The 17,512-nt window shown below is 45.8% G+C and overlaps 1 long non-coding RNA gene across 1 annotated transcript; it reads right to left on the bottom strand.

Moving 5' to 3' along the window:
* Positions 1-280: 280 nt before the first annotated feature.
* Positions 281-782, bottom strand: LOC121566138. The gene is made up of 2 exons (XR_006659910.1): positions 577-782; positions 281-382 (listed from the first exon to the last, which is right to left on the bottom strand). It is a non-coding gene; the product is annotated as an uncharacterized LOC121566138 (long non-coding RNA).
* Positions 783-17,512: the final 16,730 nt, after the last annotated feature.

Raw genomic sequence — 17,512 nt, 5'->3', positions numbered from 1 at the left:
TCTGTAGCTGGTCTCTCTCTTCAGTCAGGGTGTTGTAACTGTTCTGTAGCTGGTCTCTCTCTTCAGTCAGGTTGTTGTAACTGGTCTGTAGCTGGTCTCTCTCTCTGGTAAGAAAGCTGTAACTGGCCTGTAGCTGGTCTCTCTCTCTATTGAGTCGTGATGACCAATGACGCCATCTGTAAAAGGGAAAAGTTAATCAAACATGTAACTACCACACCATTGATGATTAAGTATGATTAAGTAAGCTACTTAAGTCTCAGTGACAACATACTAAACTCACAGTAGACAGACAGGCCTATGATCCCAGCCAGTAGGAGAACACACAGCAGCCCCAGACACACTGCAGCAACTCCAGAGGGTCTCTTCCACCACTGAAAATGTACTGAATCACAAATTATTAAAGTAAGATCTTTGGTCGTGTGTTTTACTTTATGATCCTTGATTGGGACAAATAAAGCTATAGAACTACATGGTACTCTCACCTGTTTATTGTGTGTGTGTGTAATTTATATGTGTGTGTGTGTGTGTGTGTGTGTGTGTGTGTGTGTGTGTGTGTGTGTGTGTGTGTAATCTTACCTGAAGCAACAACTCCATCTCTTGGACTGGGCTTGAAGGCTCTTACGTTGGCATATAATTGGCCATCAATGTCTGTGTTCTTCATTGCATCAGGCTCGTCGTCTTCAAATCCATCTGAGTTTTCATAGACTCCTTCTGACATCTTAACACACTTGTTGTCAAATACAGTAACTTCTACTTCTAACCTCAGCTCTAATGTATGTCTGTACCTGTGTCTTCTCCCTACACTGTCTTGAGATGTGTGACTATTGGAAGTGAAACTCTTTATCAGTCAACCACAGTGAAAGGGAAACTGTCAAATCAACACATCACTGGCCCCCACATGACTCCCCCCACTTTAGCTTCTAATGGAAATATGTTTGTTTCCCGTCCGTTTTAAACGATTCAAGATATAATTGAAGTGATCATCTATTTTAGCAGAGAAAAAAATTGGACCCTCTGAATTTCCACATAGATCTTAGAGCATTACTGAGGCTTTGACATCCCAGCCTTCATAAGGAGGTCACGTTATGGCTTGTACTCTGTGACCGGCCATCGATGGCCATATAGGGTCCTTATTTTTCTATGTATGCTGTCTGTGTGTGACATCAGTGGGATGAGTTATTCAGAAGTGGTGGGGGAAATCTATATCTGCATCTTTATCAGAGGTTTAAAAGGGGAACTTTACATGTGTGTGTGTGATGTGTTTGTGTGTGGATGCTTGAGTGCCTGCGTATGTGGCTAACTTTGGTTTGTTTCCTCTTAGTACTATTCTACCCTCTGTCGTGTTCAGGTCACATCCACTCTGGTAGTGGTATTAATGTTGATATCTGACGGTATTTAACCCTGTAGGTATTGGTATTAACCATGATATCTGACTGTTTTTAACCCTGTAGGTACTGGTATTAACCATGATATCGGACTGTTTTTAACCCTGTAGGTACTGGTATTAACCATGATATCTGACTGTTTTTAACCCTGTAGGTACTGGTATTAACCATGATATCTGACTGTTTCTAACCCTGTAGGTACTGGTATCAACCGTGATATCTGACTGTTTTTAACCCTGTAGGTACTGGTATCAACCGTGATATCTGACTGTTTTTAACCTTGTAGGTACTGGTATTAACCATGATATCTGACTGTTTTTAACCGTGCAGGTACTGCTTTGACAAACAGCCTGATAATGCAGGTCCTACTGGGAATGAGGACTGTGCTGAGATATACAAAGATCAGAGTCCTCTAAAGGCATGGAATGACATGTCATGTGACAACAAACTCAATTGGATTTGTGAGAAAGTGGTTTAACATCACCATGACAACATACTGTAACACATACAGTAGCCTACAGTGCACACAACTTCCTGCTTCTCTCTCTCTCTCTCTCTCTCTCTCTCTCAAACCCACAAACACACTTATTGTTGTATTTGTTTGTAGTATCATATTAATACAAGTCCTACTAATTTCATGCTTGTAGCTGTGTACCAGTAGTTATGTTTCACACATCATCAGATGTTAGTACATTTGTTAGTACATGTGACTTTTTGCACACTCTACATGTGGTGCATTTCATCAATTACAATTCAAATACATTCTTCTTACTTGCTACATATATATAAATGCTCCCATTTAGGTCTGGTGCAAACATTCTCAACCCTACCAAACCACCATTATATACACTGTATAGGAGTGTAGTAGAGATATCAAAGGGTATCAAAGGATGTTACTTAATAATCTTTGACAGTGAGTCTTTGTTGTCAAGTTACATACAGTTGAAGTCGGAAGTTTACATACACCTTAGCCAAATACATTTAAACTCAGTTTTTCACAATTCCTGACATTTAATACTAGTAAAAATTCCCTGTCTTAGGTCAGTTAGGATCACCACTTTATTTGAAGAATGTGAAATGTCAGAATAATAGTAGAGAGAATGATTTCTTTCAGCTTTTATTTCTTTCATCACATTCCCAGTGGGTCCGAAGTTTACATACACTCAATTAGTATTTGGTAGCATTGCCTTTAAATTGTTTATCTTGGGTCAAACGTTTCGGGTAGCCTTCCACAAGCTTCCCACAATAATTCCTCCTGACAGAGCTGGTGTAACTGAGTCAGGTTTGTAGGCCTCCTTGCTCGCACACTCTTTTTCAGTTCTGCCCCAAATGTTCTATAGGACTGAGGTCAGGACTTTGTGATGGCCACTCCAAAACCTTGACTTTGTAGTCCTTAAGCCATTTTGCCACAACTTTGGAAGTATGCTTGGGGTCATTGTCCATTTGGAAGACCCATTGGCGACCAAGCTTTACTTCCTGACTGATGTCTTGAGATGTTGCTTCAAAATCTCCACATAATTTTCCTTCCTCATGATGCCATCTATTTTGTGAAGTGCACCAGCCCCTCCTGTAGCAAAGCACCCCCACAGCATGATGCTGCCACCCCCGTGCTTCACGGTTGGGATGGTGTTCTTCGGCTTGCAAGACCCCCCTGTCACGATCGTTTACAGACGGGACGGACCAAGGCGCAGCATGATATGCCAACATGTTTATTTAACGAATAAACACACAACAAAACAACAAACGAAACGTGAAGTCCAAGGTAGCACACAAACAACATACCTCACACGGAACAAGATCCCACAACCCACTAGTGCCAATAGGCTACCTAATTATGGTCCCCAATCAGAGACAACGAGCAACAGCTGCCTCTGATTGGGAACCACACAGGCCAACATAGATCTATACATACTAGATCCAAACCTGGAAAATAACACATAGGAACATACACAACAAGGAAATCACACCCTGACTCAACAAATAAGAGTCCTCAGAGTCAGGGCGTGACAGTACCCCCCCCCCCCCCAAAAGGTGCGGACTCCGACCGCACAACATAAACATAACAGGGTAGGGGCCGGGTGGTCATTCCGCCTCGGAGGCGGATCCGGCTCAAGGCGTGACGACCACTTACTCTCCGCCTCCCTGTTGCGCCCCTGGTCTGGTCTGGACCTCGGCGCGCTGCTTCCCCTCTCCTTCCTCCCACGAAGTACCAAGCCCTGTCTGGACCCTGGTGTGGTAGACCCCGAACCTGGAGAAGGGCTGACGTCTGGGTCTGGACTAGAACCGCTGACTGGAGCTGGACCCGACGACGGTGGAGCAAACTGCTCTGGCTCTGGAGTGGAGCCGCTGACCGGAACTGGATCAGGCACCGGTGGAGCGGACTGCTCTGGCTCCGGAGTGGAGCCGCTGACCGGAGCTGGACTGGACCCCGGTGGAGCGGATTGCTCTGGCTCCGGAGTGGAGCCGCTGACCGGAGCTGGACTGGACCCCGGTGGAGCGGATTGATCTGGCTCCGGAGTAGAGCAGCTGACCGGAGCTGAACTAGGCACCGGTGGAGCGGACTGCTCTGGCTCCGGAGTGGATCCGCTGACCGGAGCTGGACTGGACCCCGGTGGAGCGGATTGCTCTGGCTCTGGAGTGGAGCAGCTAACCGGAGCTGGATCATGCACCGGTGGAACAGGCACGGGCCGTGCCGGACTGGACACACGCACCACTGGCTTGGTGCGGGGAGCAGGAACGGGCCGGACCGGGCTGACGACGCGCACCACTGGCTTGGTGCGGGGAGTAGGAATGGGCCGTACCGGACTGGCGACGCGGACCACTGGCCTGGTGCGAGGGACAGGAACAGGCCGGGCCGGGCTGGCGCCGCGCACCACTGGCTTGGTGCGAGGGGCAGGAACAGGCCGGGCCGGGCTGGCGACGCGCACCACTGGCTTGGTGCGAGGGACAGGAACAGGCCGGACCGGGCTGGCGACGCGCACCACTGGCTTGGTGCGAGGGACAGGAACAGGCCGGACCGGGCTGGCGACACGCACCACTGGTTTGGTGCGAGGGACAGGAACAGGCCGGACCGGGCTGGCGACGCGCACCACTGGCTTGGTGCGAGGGACAGGAACAGGCCGGACCGGGCTGGCGACGCGCACCACTGGCTTGGTGCGAGGGACAAGAACAGGCCGGACCGGGCTGGCGACGCGCACCACTGGCTTGATGCGAGGAGCAGGAACGGGCCGGACCGTACTCGGAACACACACCACTGGCTTAGTGCGGGGAGCAGGAACGGGTCGGGCCGTACTGGGAACATGCACCACTGGCTTAGTGCGGGGAGCAGGAACGGGCCGGACCGGACTGGCAACATGCACCACTTTCTTGGTGCGAGGAGCGGGACTGGGTTCCTTTATAAACCCCCGCTCCTTCTGCTGCCTAACCAGCTCCTCTCGCCGTGCCTCTACACTTTCCTTCTCCCTTTTTGCCTCCTGTAGCTCCTCCCTCTGACCTAATAACTCCTGCTCCCTCTGAACCAATAGCCCCCGTAACATGGTGGCCTCCTCTCCTAAGCATCAGATCCGCACTGTCGCTGCCTCCTGCTGCCTCGTCGTCCACACCGTGTGCCCCCCCAAAAAATTTCCTTGGGGTTGCCTCTCGGGTCTCCGTCGTCGGCACTCCTCTTCCCATGAGGACTCCTCCGGGAGCCCCCACGAGTTAGGGAACAGATACTCGTCGTCGTCGTCATCCTCCGACTCCTCAGTGTAATACTGTTCCCACTCCTCTTCCCAAGGTCGTAGGGACCCAATCCGAAAACCAACCGGGTGCAGTGGTCGGGGCTCTTCTCTATCGCTCACCGACCACCCCTTTAGCCCCCCCAAAATGTTTTATTGGGGCTGCTTCTCGGGCCTCCTCCTCGGCCGGCTTCCGTGTTGCCGTCATTCCTCTCCTGCCTGGGCATTTACCTTCGCCTATGGCCCTTTCCCCGCGAATATCTCCTCCCATGACCACCATTTGCCCACCTGTGACATCACTATATGCTCTTCCTGGGCACGCTGCTTGGTCCTCGTTTGGTGGGATCTTCTGTTACGATCGTTTACAGACGGGACGGACCAAGGCGCAGCGTGATATGCCAACATGTTTATTTAACGAATAAACACACAACAAAACAACAAACGAAACGTGAAGTCCAAGGTAGCACACAAACAACATACCTCACACGGAACAAGATCCCACAACCCACTAGTGCCAATAGGCTACCTAATTATGGTCCCCAATCAGAGACAACGAGCAACAGCTGCCTCTGATTGGGAACCACACAGGCCAACATAGATCTATACATACTAGATCCAAACCTAGAAAATAACACATAGGAACATACACAACAAGGAAAATCACACCCTGACTCAACAAATAAGAGTCCTCAGAGTCAGGGCGTGACACCCCCTTTTTCCTCCATACATAACGATGGTCATTATGGCCAAACAGTTCTATTTATGTTTCATCAGACCAGAGGACATTTCTCCAAAAAGTACGATCTTTGTCCCCATGTGCAGTTGCAAACCGTTGTCTGGCTTTTTTATGCTGGTTTTGGAGCAGTGGCTTCTGCCTTGCTGAGTGGCCTTTCAGGTTATGTCGATATATAGGACTCGTTTTACTGTGGATATAGATACCTTTGTACCTGTTTCCTCCAGCATCTTCACAAGGTCCTTTGCTGTTGTTCTGGGAGTAATTTGCACTTTTCGCACCAAAGTACGTTCATCTCTAGGAGACAGAATGCATCTCCTTCCTGAGCGATATGACGGCTGCGTGGTCCCATGGTGTTTATACTTGCGTACTATTGTTTGTACAAATGAACGTGGTACCTTCAGGCGTTTGGAAATTGCTCCCACGGATGAACCAGACTTGTGGAGGTCTACAATTCTTTTTCTGAGGTCTTGGCTGATTTCTTTTGATTTTCCCATGATGTCAAGCAAAGAGGCACTGAGTTTGAAGGTAGGCCTTGAAATACATCCACAGGTACACGTCCAATTTACTCAAATGATGTCAATTAGCCTATCAGAAGCTTCTAAAGCCATGACATCATTTTCTGGAATTTTCCAAGCTGTTTAAAGGCACCGTCAACTTAGTGTATGTAAACATCTGACCCACTGGAATTCTGATACAGTGAATTATAAGTGAAATAATCTGTCTGTAAACAATTGTTGGAAAAATTACTTGTGTCACGCACAAAGTAGATGTCCTAACTGACTTGCCAAAACTATAGTTTGTTAAGAAGAAATTTGTGGAGTGGTTGAAAAATTAGTTTTAATGACTCCAACCTAAATGTATGTAAACTTCCGACTTCAACTGTATAAGCACAATATCAAATGCTTATATTTGACTGTTGTTCCCCTATATGGGTCCCAAAAGAGGGAAGTGAAGTGGTTCAACCAGCTGTCACTCAAAAACTCCTCAACCAATCAAGTTCATCAAGAGAGAGGAGAGCACAGGTGAGTTCTGTTGTCATCTCATTCTCACTGGTTAAGCCTACCCACCCTCAATATCCACTTGGAGCAGTTTGTAGTGTCAAATCTGTTTATGGACATTATAATGACCCATGTTTGTAGTCCTGGCCCTCCTGAACATGTTGATGTACAGTGAGGGAAAAAAGTATTTGATCCCCTGCTGATTTTGTACGTTTGCCCACTGACAAAGAAATTATCAGTCTATAATTTTAATGGTAGGTTTATTTGAACAGTGAGAGACAGAATAACAACAAAAAAATCCAGAAAAACGCGTGTCAAAAATGTTATAAATTGATTTGCATTTTAATGAGGGAAATAAGTATTTGACCCCCTCTCAATCAGAAAGATTTCTGGGTCCCAGGTGTCTTTTATACAGGTAACGAGCTGAGATTAGGAGCACACTCTTAAAGGGAGTGCTCCTAATCTCAGATTGTTACCTGTATAAAAGACACCTGTCCACAGAAGCAATCAATCAATCAGATTCCAAACTCTCCACCATGACCAAGACCAAAGAGCTCTCCAAGGATGTCAGGGACAAGGTTGTAGACCTACACAAGGCTGGAATGGGCTACAAGACCATCTTCAAGCAGCTTGGTGAGAAGGTGACAACAGTTGGTGTGATTATTCGCAAATGGAAGAAACACAAAATAACTGTCAATCTCCCTCAGCCTGGGGCTCCATGCAAGATCTCACCTTGTGGAGTTGCAATGATCATGAGAACGGTGAGGAATCAGCCCAGAACTACACGGGAGGATCTTGTCAATGGTCTCAAGGCAGCTGGGACCATAGTCACCAAGAAAACAATTGGTAACACACTACGCCGTGAAGGACTGAAATCCTGCAGCGCCTGCAAGGTCCCCCTGCTCAAGAAAGCACATATATAGGGCCGTCTGAAGTTTGCCAATGAACATCTGAATGATTCAGAGGAGAACTGGGTGAAAGTGTTGTGGTCAGATGAGACCAAAATAGAGCTCTTTGGCATCAACTCAAATCGCCGTGTTTGGAGGAGGAATGCTGCCTATGACCCCAAGAACACCATCCCCATCGTCAAACATGGAGGTGGAAACATTATGCTTTGGGGGTGTTTTTCTGCTAAGGGGACATGACAACTTCACCGCATCAAAGGGACGATGGACGGGGCCATGTACCGTCAAATCTTGGGTGAGAACCTCCTTCTCTCAGCCAGGGCATTAAAAATGGGTCGTGGATGGGTATTCCAGCGTGACAATGACCCAAAACAAACGGTCAAGGCAACAAAGGAGTGGCTCAAGAAGAAGCACATTAAGGTCCTGGAGTGGCCTAGCCAGTCCCCATAGAAAATCTGTGGAGGGAGCTGAAGGTTTGAGTTGCCAAACGTCAGCCTCTAAACCTTAATGACTTGGAGAAGATCTGCAAAGAGGAGTGGGACAAAATCCCTCCTGAGATGTGTGCAAACCTGGTGGCCAACTACAAGAAACGTTTGACCTCTGTGATTGCCAACAAGGGTTTTGCCACCAAGTACTAAGTCATGTTTTGCAGAGGGGTCAAATACTTATTTCCCTCATTAAAATGCAAATCAATTTATAACATTTTTGCCATGTGTTTTTCTGGATTTAGTTGTTGTTATTCTGTCTCTCACTGTTCAAATAAACCTACCATTAAAATAATAGACTGATCATGTCTTTGTCAGTGGGCAAACATACAAAATCAGCAGGGGATCAAATACTTTTTTCCCTCACTGTATATTTGGGAGAAAACAGAGGGTCCAAATCAGCAGAAAGGAAGGGGGAGTTCTGGAAACCCCCTGAATTATCTTGGGGCTGTTACATATGATATTTAATATATGTTAAGAGCTAGCCTTTGTTCTCCACTTCCCCTCTATTATCTATATCTTCCTGGTATGATAGTGTACTGTCCATCATCACAAATAGCAAGTCCCATTCCCTGGGCAGGAGGACTGTGTTGAGATATACTCTGGACAAGATGACCATGTAGAGACATGGAATGATTTATATTGTGCCGCAGAAAATGGTTTAACAATAAGCACTGTAACAATCTCTCACATGCACACATGCACACAAGTACGTACACAAGTATACAAACTTGTTCTATTTTTTGTATTAGCATAGCCACAACTACCTGTGTCATTTTGTTGATACTTCCCTAGAGTTAACGCCTACAGCAGTCACACAGACAGAGAAACACAGATGACTCCGAGACAGAGATATCACTAGAAGCAGAGACTTAACATATAGAGGGCTGCAGTTGACGTACGACGCCTCCTGGTGGCCATGTTGGAAGACCACCACATTAATTCTAGAAGCAGAGACTTAATGTATAGTAGACCTACATAGAAAGAAAGACCCAGGCATTGTTAAAGATGTCAAAGGTAATCTATGCTGAGCCAGATATGAACAAGAAGGTCAGGTTTGACAGAGGTGAGATGGAGGAGAGGATTGTGGATATCTACGTCAGTGCAAACACCCTGAGAGACGGTTTGACCAGCACCAAGAGAGAAGAGACAGCAGACACTGCTCCTAATAATGGACCAGGAGACCAGTACTCAGGTAACACACACACAGCATCTCTCTTAGCCTGATAGCTCAAAGATGAGACCCTTCCTACAGATGTAGGATCTCATTTTGATCACTCTTTTGATGCTGAGAATTTTCCTGAATAGCAGGAAATGCAAACTCTTTGTTTATTCAAGGTTTAAAAAGGTTTCTAAAGTTTGTAATTTCCACATTGAAATTTAAGACTTGATTTGCCCTAAAGAAAATAAAAAAGTCCATTAATTATAATTCACATAATAATTATAATTTCCTGTTGCTGCTATTTTCCAGTTATAGCAAACTGGCTCAAATTAAGATCCTACATCTGTATCTTTTGCAGTGTGTCTGAGGCTGCTCTGTGTTCGATCACAGGCCTGTCTTTCAACTGTGAGTTTGTGTCATATGTTCATTGCTTGTCAATTAGTTGTAAGAAGTTCTGGTTGCTAGACCTATTTACCTATTTATGTAAATAAGGTATTTTCATATGAAAATGTCATTAACTAACAAATAATGATAATTGTTGATGGCCCACTCTTGATGATGGTATCTAGATCTTACAGAGTGTGGCTTTAAAGCTGAGAAAACATAGGACTATGTCTATAATTGAGGAGGATGTTTGTACCTCAGTGTCTGACTGTCTGGTTCTCTGTGTTTAGGTACTGGGGGGCAGGACAGCCTGATAATGGTGGTCAGTTCTCTGGGCAGGAGGACTGTGTTGAGATATACTATGGACAAGATAACTCTGTAAAGACATGGAATGATGACAAATATTTCAAAAAACATAACTGGATCTGTGTGATAATTGTTTAACAGTTGCCTACTGTAAAAATGTTCTCTCTCTCTCTCGTAGTTATTATGTTGATGGTGGGATACAGTACTGAATGGTTAAGTGATGATTTCACCTAGTGGTTAAAATGAGAGATGAACTCACCATAGAGTTGAAATAGTGGTATTACAGACTTGCCTACGGGCTCTTTCTCAATTAATCTTTCCTTGGTTCTTTCTCACGTCCTCTCTCCTCCTCTCCTTCTCAAAACACATTGGAGAATACAATCCTAGGGGAGGGACCTTGGACCTTCTCCTCTAATAGGGTTGAGAAGGAAGATAGGAGGAGAAGAAATTGGAGGAGAGGAAATATGAAGAGAAAAGATGTGAGGAGAGGCGATAGGAGGAGAGGAGATAGGAGGAGATAGCAGGAGAGGAGATAGGAGAGGAGATAGGAGGGGTGGAGTATGAGGAGAGGAGATAGGATGAGAGGAGATAGGAGGGGAGGAGATAGGAGGAGAGGAGATATAATGAGAGGAGAGAGGAGGAGAGGAGAGGAGATGGGAAGAGAAGAGATGGGAGGAAAGGAGATAGGAGGAGAGGAGATAGGAGGAGAGGAGATAGGAGGAGAGGAATCTAGGAATTACTAATTGAGATAGAGCCTTAGTGTCAGAGAGACATAGAGGAGGAAGAAGAACATTAAGACAATGAGGAAGAGAGAAAAAATAAGACAAATAATAGTTGTGTTTAGATTTAGAGGAGAGGATGTAGACATACTGTACTCTGGAAAACGACTCTTCATTATTTTATTAGAAACATGTCATGTGATTTGCCATAGGCTTAGGCTTATAATTTTTTTAAATAACAAAGGCACAGATTAATAAATAAAGGAACAATGTCCTTTAACATGGTCTACCAGCTCCCTGATTGAATGTGATTGGATTCTTAAAACAGTGTGACCTCGACACACACAGAGGGCAGAACAGTACTGAGAGGACACACACACACACACACATACAAAAAAAAAACAATGCTAATGAAAGGTGAGAGTGACTCCCAATCTTCACTGTACAAGGGACAACGTGTAGGTGACCAATGGTAACACAATGCACAATGCACCAGTGGACCTGCCTGCTACATACCCACTCACTCATGCATGGTGTCTAATGGGGTCTCCACCCGCTCCCTCTCTGTTCTCTGTCTGTGGCCCACAGCAGCTGACAGGATGTTTCAAGGCTCTATCCACCAATAAGAAGGAGACTTGATATGTGTCCCAAATGGCACCATATTCTCTATATAGTGCACTACATAGGGAAATAGGGTGTACTTAGGGACGCAGGCTTGTAGACCAGACAGTTGTTTGTGATGTCCTCTTCATTCCTTGTTCATTCTGTTCCATGTCATCTTTCTTCCTATTTTTAATGTTTTTGGTTTATGATCCAACCCTTCATTCTGGTGTTGTCCACCTATTCCGCTCCAGTCATTACCACGAGCCAATCCTCCCCAATTAAGGTGCCACCAACCTCCTGTGACACACACACACACACACACACACACACACACACACTTAACTAGACAAACATTAACACTATATAATCCCAAAAAAATTGTTCAAGTTTTTATGCTTTTTCTTCTGTGTGTCTCAGTTGGTAACAGCATACCACTGGGCACAGATGTCAGTTCAACCTCTGGTTATGATTCACACTTGGTTCAGTTGTCAGCATTAGTGATGTAAGGTGTGTGTGTGTGTGTGTGTGTGTGTGTGTGTGTGTGTGTGTGTGTGTGTGTGTTTCCTTTGCAGATGGAAGACCAATACTCTACAGGCTGGGTGCTGTGTGTTTTGGAGTGCTGTGTGTTCTACAAGTCACTCTCAACATCTCCCTGTCGCTGGCTTTCTGTGAGTGAGCTGTGTCCCAAATGGAAACCTACTTCCCTTTAGTGCACTACTTTTGACAAGAATAGGCTGCCAGAATGATTACTTTTATCCTATCCCAGGTATTCCTTAAAGAGATGGGGTTTCAAGTGTCTCCGGAAGGTGGTGAGTGACTCCGCTGTCCTGGCGTCGTGAGGGAGCTTGTTCCACCATTGGGGTGCCAGAGCAGCGAACAGTTTTGACTGGGCTGAGCGGGAACTGTGCTTCCGCAGAGGTAGGGGGGCCAGCAGGCCAGAGGTGGATGAACGCAATGCCCTCGTTTGGGTGTAGGGACTGATCAGAGCCTGAAGGTACGGAGGTGCCGTTCCCCTCACAGCTCCGTAGGCAAGCACCATGGTCTTGTAGCAGATGCAGGCTTCAAGGAAGCCAGTGGAGTGTGCGGAGGAGCGGGGTGACGTGAGAGAACTTGGGAAGGTTGAACACCAGACGGGCTGCGGCATTCTGGATGAGTTGTAGGGGTTTAATGGCACAGGCAGGGAGCCCAGCCAACAGCGAGTTGCAGTAATCCAGACGGAAGATGACAAGTGCCTGGATTAGGACCTGTGCCGCTTCCTGTGTAAGGTAGGGTCGTACTCTGCGAATGTTGTAGAGCATGAACCTACAGGATCGGGTCACTGCTTTGATGTTAGCGGAGAACGACAGGGTGTTGTCCAGGGTCACGCCAAGGTTCTTTGCACTCTGGGAGGAGGACACAACGGAGTTGTCAACTGTGATTGCGAGTTCATGGAGAGGGCAGTCCTTCCCCGGGAGGAAGAGCAGCTCCGTCTTGCCGAGGTTAAGCTTGAGGTGGTGATCCGTCATCCACACTGATATGTCTGCCAGACATGCAGAGATGCGATTCGCCACCTGGTTATCAGAAGGGGGAAAGGAGAAGATTAATTGTGTGTCGTCTGCGTAGCAATGATAGGAGAGACCATGTGAGGATATGACAGAGCCAAGTGACTTGGTGTATAGAGAGAATAGGAGAGGACCTAGAACTGAGCACTGGGGGACACCAGTGGTGAGAGCACGTGGTGCAGAGACAGATTCACGCCACGCCACCTGGTAGGAGCGAACTGTGAGGTAGGACGCAATCCAAGAGTGAGCCGCGCCGGAGATGCCCAACTCGGAGAGGGTGGAGAGGAGAATCTGATGGTTCACAGTATCAAAGGCAGCAGATAGTTCTAGAAGGATGAGAGCAGAGGAGAGAGAGTTAGCTTTAGCAGTGCGGAGAGCCTCCTTGACACAGAGAAGAGCAGTCTCAGTTGAATGACCAGTCTTGAAACCTGACTGGTTTGGATCAAGAAGGTCATTCTGAGAGAGATAACAAGAGAGTTGGCTAAAGACGGCACGCTCAAGAGTTTTGGAGAGAAAAGAAAGAAGGGATACTGGTCTGTAATTGTTGACATCGGAGGGATCGAGTGTAGGTTTTTTGAGAAGGGGTGCAACTCTCGCTCTCTTGAAGACGGAAGGGACATAGCCAGTGGTCAAGGATGAGTTGATGAGCAAGGTGAGGTAAGGGAGAAGGTCTGGAGAAGAGAGGAGGGGATAGGGTCAAGCGGGCAGGTTGTTGGGCGGCCGGCCGTCACAAGTCGCAAGATTTCATCTGGAGAGAGAGGGGAGAAAGAAGTCAAAGCATAGGGTAGGGCAATGTGAGCAGGACCAGCAGTGCATTACCATCTGAGTAGGGGCAGAGTGAGTAGTGTTGGAGGAGAGACCAGTTACTGAGGGAGAGAGACCACTTACAGAGGGGGAGAGACCAGTTACAGAGGGAGAGAGACCAGTTACTGAGGGAGAGAGACTAGTAACTGAGGGAGAGAGACTAGTTACTGAGGGAGAGAGACCAGTTACTGAGGGAGAGAGACCAGTTACTGAGGGAGAGAGACCAGTTACTGAGGGAGAGAGACCAGTTACTGAGGGAGAGAGATCAGTTACTGAGGGAGAGAGACTAGTTACTGAGGGAGAGAGACTAGTTACAGAGGGAGAGAGACCAGTTACTGAGGGAGAGAGACCAGTTACTGAGGGAGAGAGACCAGTTACTGAGGGAGAGAGACCAGTTACTGAGGGAGAGAGACCAGTTACTGAGGGAGAGAGATCAGTTACTGAGGGAGAGAGACTAGTTCCTGAGGGAGAGAGACTAGTTACAGAGGGAGAGAGACCAGTTACTGAGGGAGAGAGACCAGTTACTGAGGGAGAGAGACCAGTTACTGAGGGAGAGAGACCAGTTACTGAGGGAGAGAGACCAGTTACTGAGGGAGAGCGACCAAGAGAAAACAGACAAAAACCATTTACAGAAGCGTTACAGTGCCCTGACCAATGAGAAGGCGACTCTGGAGAAGAAGCTCTCTGAGTGCGGTGAGTTGTCAAGTCAGTCACTAGGGCTGTGTCTAGAGTCTAGACCAGTGGCGGCTCCTGAAAAAATTCTCAAGGGGGGCAATTTTTCTGGTGATTTAGGTGACCTACACACATTTAAAAAAAGATATGTCCAGCAACAACATGAAGACAGGGGCAGCATACAAGTCAATGCCAGAAGCATTTATTGACTGATCTCAAAAGTGTTGGCTTACAAAAGCAAAATAAGTTATCACAGTAAAAATAATCAAGGGTGTTCTTTCACATTCCTCAACACTGCATAAACAATATGCATTTCCATAAACAAATGAAATATCAGCTGAAAATACAGCATCTTGGTATTTGTTCAGATTGCAGGATCAACAAGAGCTTTTACCACATTTTTTGCCTCATGGTTGAATTGGAAATATGTGCACCTGAGCATAATTCACAACAAGCAAGCAGGAGCTTTTGATAGAGGCTACTGAAAACATTGATGCAAGTTATTGGTAATAAGAAATTTTTATAGACTTCCATATTCTGCCCTCTTGTATAGATTTGTGAAAATGAACAGTGATAGACATTTTGCCTGAAAACAGAATTTGAAAATAATTTATAGAAAAGGTAAACACAGCTATCTGTATGGCTTTGTAAAAATGAACAACCATATTCTGGCCAATTGTATAGATTTGTAAATATGAACAACCATATTCTGGCCAATTGTATAGATTTGTAAAAATGAACATGAACAGATTATTTTATTTTTTGTACTTTTTTAAAAATGAAAAATAACTATTTTAAACAACATCAACTGTGAACTGATTTGGGCGTGTGTGTGTTAAAGAGACAGACAGGGAGGGACAAAGAGAGAGAGAGGCTACATTACTTGTACTGAAACTGTTCTCTTCTCTCTTTCAATGCAGCAAAGCGGTCAAAGACTTTCTCATTGAAATCAGGCATGCTGAGGACTAGTTCCCTCTCCATGGAAAGCATGGCCAGTGCATTCAGACGTTCCTGGCCCATTGAATTTCGCAGGAATGTCTTAACTCGTGTCAAAGTTGAGAAACATCTCTCAGCTTCAGCTGTTGTCATGGGAGTAGTTATGAGGATGTTCAACAGAGTCACAGTCTCAGAGAACGTCTCCTGGAGGTTGTAGCTCATGAGAACCTGGTACGGTGCCAGTGCACCACAGTTTGACTTTCACGTCGTCGGCAAAAGACCGTTCAGTCTCTCCAAAAGCACACTGGCGATTGAGACTGAGGTTGATTCCGAGATGGGAAGGAACTCAAAAAAGCACTCCTGCACTATGTGGTTGCTATCTATGTACCTCAGCACAAGCACCAGCTGTGTCTGTGTAGAAACGTCCGTGGTCTCGATCAGCTTGGATAGCTACGGGTTCGCCCGACTTCACCTCCTCCACAATATGTTCCCTCATGACCGCTAGCATACACTCCAGAAGCTCGTTTTGAATGGTCTTTGATGTGAACTTCTTTCAAAGAGACAATCGAAGGTTGCACTGAACGCTAGCCATGTTGATAGTAGTACGTGAATTGATTGACGCTGCTACCCGCTTCTTTTCTTAGTTACGTTCATGGTTATGTTACGTATGACGAAAGCACGTAAGTGCAAGCCCTCAGAAACCCATAGAGATTGTATTGAAAGCTCTGATATTTGAAAAAAAAGATTTTACATGACAGGCTATGAGAGACCCTGGGCGATTTTCAACCTGACTGAAATCGCCCCAAAAGGGGCGGGGCCATTTGAAGCACGACTTTAGCCTGATTGGACATTTAGTGGCAGATCAGACGTCTAGATTAGAACACTGATAACTACTGTTGTCGTGATATAATTGATTAGAAAAAAAATCCCTTCCTTTTCCCGTTTGGCAGTGCGTCGCCCATATCGCCCTAATGAACACACCGCCCCTGGACAAACACTAATACCATATAATAAAACAACACTTGTGAAGTTTTGATCGTTTTTCTTTTGTGTGTCTCATTTACATTTACATTTACGTCATTTAGCAGACGCTCTTATCCAGAGCGACTTTCTCAGTTGGTAAGAGCATCCCAATGGGCACAGACGTCAGTTCAACGTCTAGTTTTGATTTACACTTGGTTCAGTTGTCAGCGTTGGTGATGTAATGTGTCTGTGTGTGTGTATATGTGTGCATGTGTGTGTGTGTGTGTGTACGTGCGTGCGTGCGTGCGTGCGTGTGTGTGCGTGCGTGCATGTGTGTGTGTGTGTGTGTGTGTGTGTTCCTCTGCAGATCGAAGAATAAGACTCGGGGCTTTGGGATGCTGTGTGTTCTACAAGTCACTCTCAACATCTCCCTGAGACTAGTCTGTGAGTGTATTGTTATCTAATCATTACACTATATCAGACTTTCACAACAAGGTCCTAAACTCAGCTACAACAACCTGACTGAAGAGAGAGGTCATCATCAGGCAAAGCTTTTTGTGATAGGTGAGATATAAACTGTGATTAATTAGAAGTAAAATCAACAGTAATTATATATCAATGGGTATGTGAGTATAATGATACTGGCTACGTTTCACAATGTGTTCACATTTGCTCTTCAACAGAGCAGTATTGTCAAGATGAATGGAGATACTTTGATTCCAGTTTCTACTTCCTCTCCACTGAGAAGAAAACCTGGGCTTCCTCCATCCTTCCACCATTTTAAAGTAGTCAAAGTAGTCAACTGGGTGGGTTTTCCTATGGGTTGTAGCCTCCATGGCGTTGCCCGTACTGTCACAGACACTATAATGGGACAGATATAAAGAGGAGTCCTCTATCTATCTCTATGGGTCAAGGTTACAATAATAGAATGAAGAAACTGAGCTTGTAGAAAACAGCCAGTAGGGGGAGACAAACACTTATAAAAGTAGGTATTCAATAACAGCTTACTGTCTGTCAGTGGTTGGTGGTTATTAGCAGACCTGGGTCGCATTTTCATTAGGGCACACCAAAGCAAAACATTTTACAACGGCAAAGGAAAACATGTTTTTTTTATTGGACAGGTACAGTCCTGTTTCAGTTTGTTTTCTTCCGTTTGGTGCCTAATGAATATGACCAAAATACTTTAGCTGTGCTTGA

This window comes from Coregonus clupeaformis, unplaced genomic scaffold (genome assembly GCF_020615455.1).
Source record: "Coregonus clupeaformis isolate EN_2021a unplaced genomic scaffold, ASM2061545v1 scaf1904, whole genome shotgun sequence".
Lineage (NCBI taxonomy): Eukaryota > Metazoa > Chordata > Actinopteri > Salmoniformes > Salmonidae > Coregonus > Coregonus clupeaformis.
Note: the sequence above shows the minus strand (reverse complement) of the source record. Positions and strands in the feature narration are given on the sequence as shown.